This window comes from Culex pipiens, chromosome 1 (genome assembly GCF_016801865.2).
Source record: "Culex pipiens pallens isolate TS chromosome 1, TS_CPP_V2, whole genome shotgun sequence".
Taxonomy (NCBI): domain Eukaryota; kingdom Metazoa; phylum Arthropoda; class Insecta; order Diptera; family Culicidae; genus Culex; species Culex pipiens.
The window spans coordinates 100,337,543-100,346,218 of record NC_068937.1 but is presented as its reverse complement, the minus strand read 5'-3'; the positions used below and the strand labels follow the sequence as shown (position 1 = coordinate 100,346,218).

At 42.0% G+C, this 8,676-nt stretch overlaps 1 pseudogene; it reads right to left on the bottom strand.

Moving 5' to 3' along the window:
* Positions 1 to 5,526: 5,526 nt before the first annotated feature.
* Positions 5,527 to 8,676, bottom strand: LOC120426216 (acetyl-coenzyme A transporter 1-like; annotated as a pseudogene).

Genomic DNA, 8,676 nt, shown 5'->3' with positions numbered 1-8,676 from the left:
CGTTCCTCGGTCCTAACCTGGTCGCAGCACCTAAAAGGACCTAATAAAAATAAGCAATGAAAAAAAAAAAAAAAAAGTTGTTACTTTTAATCCTTGGTGTCGATTTTTATAAAAGTCAGAAAAACCTTGAGTAAAATAAAATAATCCTGCAAAACTAGATATCTTTTTGAAAATTTGCTTTTGATGAAAGTAGTTAGATGACGTCCCTGCCAAAATGTGTAGCAGTTTCATAAATTTTTATTTTTATTGATTAGACTAGTGCGAATTTTGTTTTATGATTTGACTATTGACTTTTGAAAATTTTCGTCAAAATCGAACCACCCCCTACTTTTTGATACCACCGCAAAGATTCGTCTCTTTCACAAAAAAAAAGTTAAAACACTCAACTTTCAAGCTTTCAAATCGTTCAAAGTCGAGTCAGGATTAATTATGAATCCTCTTAATCCATCCTCAGGTGGTTGGTGCCTTCCTCACATTAAAGGGTACTGCTTTTCAAAATAGACACAGAAGGGTGGACTTTTCAGTGCTTTATCAATTTGACTCATTATTCATACCATCAGAAAACCTGATTCTTCCACGAAACAACACGTTGGCCTATGCGAGTTCGCTGTTTTTTAGGGATGCGGTAAACTGGAACATGCTGCCTGCTGACCTGAAGCGAACTACGTCGGAAGCAACCGCCATATTGGACGCCATCTTGGATTAAACATTCCCTGTGTACTTTGGAGTATTTTTGAGGTCATATTTGAGTTCAGCGACCCCAAATTAGTTAAATTTGAGATACTGAATGCTTGCTAAATTTCTGTATAAACAATTCTAATGCTGTGCTACCGCCATATTGGACGCCATCTTGGATTTCACATACCCTGTATACTTTGGAGTATTTTTGAGGTCAAATTTGAGTTCAGCGACCCCAAATTAGTTAAATTCGAGATGCTGATTGCGTGCTGCATTTCTGTATAAACATTTCTAATGCTCTACTACCGCCATATTGGACGCCATCTTGGATTTCACATTTCCTGTGTACTTTGGAGTATTTTAGAGGTCATATTCGAGTTCAGAGACCCCCAAATTAGTGTAATTTGCTTCTTGATACCAAAAATAAGCATAAGTATCTTGACTATAGGGACCATCCATAAACCACGTGGACACTTTTTTGGGAAACTGCACACACACAAATGTTACTGTAATGACAAAAGTAACTTACTTTTGAATTAAAAAGTTGCTAAAATTTGCTAGAGGGAAAGTTTTTTTCTTGTTTAAAAAATGAAAACTTTTACTGCTACAGTTTTTAAAAATCTCATTGCTAACTGATTTAAAAGTTTAAACTTTTAATTCGACTGTATAATTTCTTTCATTTTGTCGTTCTCGTGAAACCACCTAAGTCCAAAATGTAAACAAACGTTTAAGTGATTTCGGTGGTTAGTGAGTGGTGGTTCACGACGACAATCAAAACCGAACGTGGCCGCAGCCAGGACTTGGACCACGACTTGGACGCGGAAACCTTCGAAGAAGGATGGTGCGGGTGCGGAACAAGGTTGGGGGTTTAGGGGAAAGTTGGTTTTCAAAAGGACAAGTCCAGCTTCCTGCAGGACCTGCAGTTTTCACGACCGACATGGGTAAGAAGGAAGCTTGGGTGTTTGGTGGCGTTTGTGATTGATTTTGTTTGTTTTTGTAGGACGCCGTTTATGCTGTTGCCGAAAATCGGAGGTCGGGATGTGGTTTTGCACCGGTTGTATTGAGTGAGGAGAAGGATCCGACGGACTAGGGAAACTACGAGAAGCGGCATAATCGGAGGTGGTCAGCGTAGAGATCCTAAATAGGGAGACTGGACGAAGTGAATTTGACGTACCCAAACAGACGCGAGTTTGACGTATCCAAACGAGCATTTGCCTTTACGCCCAGCAAAACTTATCAGTGTTGCCAAGCTCAAAACATACGTTGCCAGATCGATTTAGCAAGCTTAGACCAGTCTCCCTATTTAGGGTCTCTAGGTCAGCGCGGATGTTGCACTCGGTGCTGGCGGTTTACGACCATCAGTAGCATTATGTGCCGGAAGTGATGACGGGACAGTGTGGGATGTCCTGGAGCGAGACCCGACGAACCTGATCAAGAACATCTACCCGGAATACCGAAGAAGTCACCGGTGAGTATTGAGATTGTGTTCAGTGCCAATTTCATTTACTTTCAAACTATTTCAGCAACTCCCGCCCGCAAACGCTCATCTCGACTCAACTTCCCTTCCCGAATCAACAACCAATGGCCAACTCCTCCAAGCCTTTCCTGAGGATGGCCGGCAACGAGACGACCGTGTTCTCTACATCGCTGTCGCGCTCAAATGAAGGCCGCGATGTTGCTGCCCAATGAAACATCCATCCGTAACCTGCTCATCCTGGGGCCTTCGAACGTTACCGGTGGCGTACCGTGAGAATCGGTACAGCTTGGACGCGGAAGTTGGCCAACCATAAGCAGATGCGTTAAATACAAAAAAAAATATTGAAATAAAATCCATCACATTTTTCGAAAATCAACAATGTAATGTTAAATGCTAGGGGTGGGACAGAATTAATGTTTTTATTATTCGTTAATCTATTAATCTTCTCATTGAAAAGTGCCGGCGACAAAATTGGGCGAAAAGTTCACCGCCCGGAGATCGCGAGTTGGCGCGAGCGAATGAACACCGCGAAAAAAGATTTGGGGGTGCATTGGGGTTAAATGATCATTTCGTCATTCGGCTTAATTAAAAAATAATTATTTTTTCGTAAATATCGCTACTTTGATGCGATGTAATTCATTTTTACAGTAAATTAGGCATTGTTACATCAAATTTGACCTTTCAAACGCACTAGAATGGCCAAATTTTAAAACATCAATGTTTGCCAATTCGACCGTTTTTTTTTTATATTGACGGGGGTTTTGATATTTTTATGAATAGACTGACGAATAGTTGAGCTAGCGTTCCCACCGTGTATTATAAATCTCGGTTTAATTTGACAGCTGATAAACAAAAACATGACAGTACATTGTTCTTGCCTTCTCGTGATTTTTTTAAGTTTAAATGTTTACGGTAGCAAAGGAAAGTTAAAAACGGATTTGATCCGGAATCTGTTTTAACAAAAGACGTGGACGGGGATATGGCCACTATCTGAAGATTTTTCTATCAAAAAACGAGGGCGGGGAATTTGTGGAAGCATCCGGAACGGTCAACAGTTATGCTGTTTGAGTCGTGCAATGCTAGAAGACGTTTATCAGGGCAGGGTTCCGGCGGCACCTTCGTCCCCCATTATACGTGAGCCGTCTGGCAAAGTAAAATCTAGGAGACTTGGTGGAAGCATTCGGAACGGTTCACCATCTTGTTTTTTGAGTCCTTTGGAGCCCAAAAACTATCACGGCGTTGTGCAATGAACAACAACGAGGCCAAAAACCTCTTTCAGACGATTTTCTGTTGAAGCCCGTCAAGCTGCCCTTGGAGCAAAAGGAAAATTATTTTGTTCCCCCACAATTTCTTCCCGTTTTCCACCATCCTCGGCTGGACTTTTGCTGTGGCTTCTGAGGAACAGCTACTGTCTTTAAAAACCCCGGGAGACCCCCCCCCCCCGTGTACAATTCCCATACAAAACAAATCTTTTTGTACAATCGCTAAAACCACCCTCCCTCCCCTCCCCTAAGGTGACCAGGTGGTTTATGGATGGTCCCTTATGAAAGTTGCAGTTGATATTTCTCAAGAGTGAGTCCACGAACAGGGCATACCCCTTTGTACGGGACGTCGTTTGGACCTCACCAATCTGCCTGAAATTTTCAGGGGTTGTTTATACATATAAAACTAGCATCTTGCCAAAATATGAGCACTCTAGGTCAACGGGAAGTGGGGCATATCGGGACACAAAGTTTGAAGGTTCAAAAACGTCAAAAATCTTAAAAAGGCTATAACTTAGGCAAAATTCAATTTATTTTCAAAATTCAAAATGCATCTGAAAGGGCTTAAAAAATGCAACAAAATGCAGGATAGAGCATCCCAATTGGTTAAATCTAAAGGGAGTTATTGGCATTTTAGTGAAAAAAAAGCATAATTTTCAAACTCAAATAAAAAGTGTTCCATCCAGATATCAACTCGGTTCGACCTGCAGCTTGTAGGGGACATCTGGGACTACCATCTGAGACTGAGAACGCTTTGGGTAAGGCAGTTTAACATATTAAATAGACACTTTTACTTTTAGTGAATTTTTTGGTCGTAAATTTTTGCTCGGGGGACCCCTTAGATCCCATTTTCTGGTGATAATTTTATCATATTCGTGTTCCTGAGACAATTTCACAATAGAAACATGCGTAAAAATGTTTATTTTGATCCATTTTAACCCTTTAAAAAATAAAAGTTAAAAAAATTAAAAAGCTTCTTTTTTCTGGTGTCATCTAGTATCCTTGGAAACGAACTTGATTTTCAATAAATGTGAATCGCAGATTTTTTTTAATCTTTAATTTTTAAAGGGTTAAAATGGATCAAAATAAACATTTTTATGCATGTTTCTATTGTGAAATTGTCTCAGGAACACGAATATGATAAAATTATCACCAGAAAATGGGATCTAAGGGGTCCCCGAGCAAAAATTTACAACCAAAAAATTCACTAAAAGTAAAAGTGTCTATTTAATATGTTAAACTGCCTTACCCAAAGCGTTCTCAGTCTCAGATGGTAGTCCCAGATGTCCCCTACAAGCTGCAGGTCGAACCGAGTTGATATCTGGATGGAACACTTTTTTATTTGAGTTTGAAAATTATGCTATTTTTTCACTAAAATGCCAATAACTCCCTTTAGATTTAACCAATTGGGATGCTCTATCCTGCATTTTGTTGCATTTTTTAAGCCCTTTCAGATGCATTTTGAATTTTGAAAATAAATTGAATTTTGCCTAAGTTATAGCCTTTTTAAGATTTTTGACGTTTTTGAACCTTCAAACTTTGTGTCCCGATATGCCCCACTTCCCGTTGACCTAGAGTGCTCATATTTTGGCCAGATGCTAGTTTTATATGTACAAACAACCCCTGAAAATTTCAGGCAGATTGGTGAGGTCGATGCGAGATGGGTATGCTTTGCTCGTGGACTCGCTCTCAAAATGTCCGCTGACCAAGAACCCTGCTAGCGAAGATCTCACCAAGGTGTTCAAGCCATGTTACAGGAAGCACATGAAAACATACCCCTCCTTACCCCTTTTTTATTAGCTAATTAATAAAAAGCGAATACATTAACTTTATTTACGAATAAAACCGAAAAAATTCAAAATTTGAAGCAGCCCGTATCTGCGTTTCTTTTTCAATTTTTTGTTCTGGGTTTTTCTTCGCCTGCTATTCGGTAGTGCACAATTTAATCGCGATGGGTGCTTCGTTGGAAAGTATCCCGCTGACCGTTCGGTTTCGGTTCTGGTTGAAAAGGTGCAGCCTGAACGTACCGTTGACGCTCTACTGCATCATCCGCGGGTCCTCCAGCAGTGCCGCCTGCTTCGAGGCCAAACTACTCGTACTCGAGATCAACCCCGCGACCGACAGCATCAGCGAAAATGACGACGATGAGATGGTCGCCTCCGCGGACAGTTTGAGCTCATCGATCAAATGAGACTTTCCTCCTCCTCGTCGTCGTGATGGTTGGATTGATTAGCTTCATCAGCAGGATAACCTCCTGGTTGAGCTTGAGCGACTCGCACTACGGCTCCGGCCACTGGTTGCCCACCATAGGCGGTTCCTCCGTATTCCTCTCCTCACCAGCAGTAGCGGCTATGTCATCACGTCGACCATCCACAGCACCACATTGGTGACCAGTTTCCGCCCAGATTGCTTAGCGAGTTGAGCAGTGTCATGCACGCAACAAACATACTGTAGAGAGCGATCTGAAACAGGCCGTAGTTGGTCAGCAGGATCAGATAGTAGTAGTACGGAACGTGGTGGTCATAGATCATGGCAACAGACGGCCGCGGCTAGATGGCTTTGAGGTAGACTTCCATGGGTCTTGGGCCGGTTATGTACTTGCTGATGACGAGTCCGATTGTGACTGTAGAATGGCCGTTAGGATGAGAATGAGCTTCATTTAAATAAAGTCCAGCAGAAGGCGATACGTTTGCTTGATGTTGAGATCTACGCTCTCTTCGTTGCCACGTTGGGCACTTGGCAGGGATTTGCGTTTTAGCAGGGCTGCCATCGTGGTCGTCACCAGGAACACCAATCCCCAGAACCGCAGGGCCCGGCAGCGTCACTAGCGCCATGAGCACCACGTAGCACAAAAAGTATCCGGCCGTCTGGCCAACGCTGTTACAAGTGGACGAGTGACCTACGTTGCAACGCTTCATCATCGTCAGCGCCCACCCGTCAACGGCAATGTTCTGCGTGGCAGCGAGAGTTTCGAAATTTGGATGCTGGGTTTGGATGCTAACTAGCGTGAGCTGGCGGCGAGGAAGTTCAGCGCGAAAAAGATCCCCGTCAGGATGGAATGGGCGGAGGATGGGCGCGACGTGGGACGGCACATCATCTCCCTCGGAGTTTCCCAGCCAGCGGTTCACGTGCAGGCTGAGAATCAGCAGAAACAATCCGATCAGGTACTGCGTCGTCAGTCGCCGCGCAGGTCGCTCCGCTCGTGTTTGTCCTCATCGTAGAAAACGCCGGCACCGGTTCCTTTAGCCACCAGCAGCTGCTCTTTCTCCGCGGGCCGCTTTCAAACAGCCATCGCTGGTTCTGTTTCTTGCTGGTGCTTTCACATGGCACGTTTCATGGCACACTTAATCTGAAAACTGTAGAAAAGTATCATAAACAACTTGAACAAAGGCTGTTTGCCATAACAACTGACCAGCTCCTTGCCGGCTTCGTGGCGGATCTCTTTAGCTACGTCTAGTGCGATTCATCAGCATGCCCCACTTTTACTTCGGGGCGCATCTTGGCCCAGAACACTGAGCGTAACTTAACCTGAAAATTGAAAAAAATACATCAAATAAAATTTCACCAGATTTTAGGAGACTAAAATTAAGTATCAGTCTAGAAATATTGAGCAATTCTTGACTTTTTTTTGATAAGGTCCTATAAACAAATGTAAACATTGAGTGTATCCCGCTTACTCCGATGGACTTTGACATAAGGTGTGAAAGGGATACACTCAATGTTTACATTTGTTTATAGGACCTTATCAAAAAAAAGTCAAGAATTGTACTTCTTTTTATCGCAGCATTCTGCATGAAATAAAAATTTGATTGCGGTTGATTCTGCGTTGCGAATGGCAGCGATTGGCAGTGTTTTGACTGCATTTTCTTCCGGCTAGGCCTTTTCCGACGACTACTGTTGTGAATGTATATTTTTCCTTGCTGGCACATAAATTTACTTACCGTTTCCGAGGAATCATCAAACTCGAACTGATTTTTTTAAGAAAAAAAAAAGCTCCGAACGCTTTCACAACACTTCCTACCGCCCGAGCACAACAACAGCAATGAATGAAAATGGCGTCCCACACGCATTTATTTTTTCTCACACGCTCAAAGAATTAGGGTGGGAAACCAAGGTTTGTCAAATCGATCAAAATGAAAAGGTGGGTTCGCGTCAATAAATTAACGAAATATCAATACTTTAACTATCTATTTTAATGTGTTAATGATCTATTAACCTATATGTCCACCCCCTAGGTTCGCGTCAATAAATTAACGAAAAATTAATACTTTAACGATCTATTTTAATGTGTTAATGGTCTATTAACCTATATGTCCACCCCCTAGGTTAAATGTTATTTATTCTTGCCAAAAAAGTTTTTTCTTATATTAAAAAGTAAAAAACTTTTACCAATACAACGATTTTGTTCCAGAAATGCATGGTAGTATCACAGACAAACAGACGTGAAACTCTTTTCTATTCCATCGCTAACGAAAACGGTCAATTCAAATTCAAACAAGCAAAAAACATGGATGCCATAGTACCGCAACGAGACACGATCAAGAATGATGTCGCCACCGTACACTTTGACGTTTCTTGAATTGATTGGTTGTGTGTGTGAGCGCGGGATATTTTTGTTTATGCCGCTTGATTGCTGTTGCAGCAGAACAAAAAGCACGAGGTATTGTGAAAATCAAAGGAAAAATTGCATAAGAACATCGTTTTGATCAAATATGATTCAAATTTGCTGTGAAATGATACAGGAGTTTTTGATAAACTAAAAGAACTGTTATTTTGGGAGATTTTTGAATCCACGTTGCTCCAGCTTTACCTTATGAAATCTTGGACCGTTCCCTGACAGGATTGATCAGCGTGAACGTGGCCCATCTAATCTGCGGAAACCTTGGCCTTGGCTCAGCATTATTGTTGTTTTTTGCATGATCAACTGCGAAAGCAAAATATTCCTATTGAGATTCCCGTTAATTTCGCCACTCCGTTTAAAATAAACACAAAAGTATTTTTTCCTAGCTCCTCCTGTACTTGTTCACTTTAGCCAAGGCCTTTTGACCTGCCTTTGTCGCCCTGTACAAATGATGGTTCATGTCGGTTCCGGACCGCGGAGTGGAATCTGCTGCGGAACGTCGTACGAAAGAGGATACCACAATGCAATGTTTCTGGTGCAGCAACAGTTTAATTTGCATTCTTTGACGCCATCGCGTGGAACTTTGGCAGCATTTTCCCGATAATTTGTCTGATTCAAAAAAACTTACCCTCGAACAT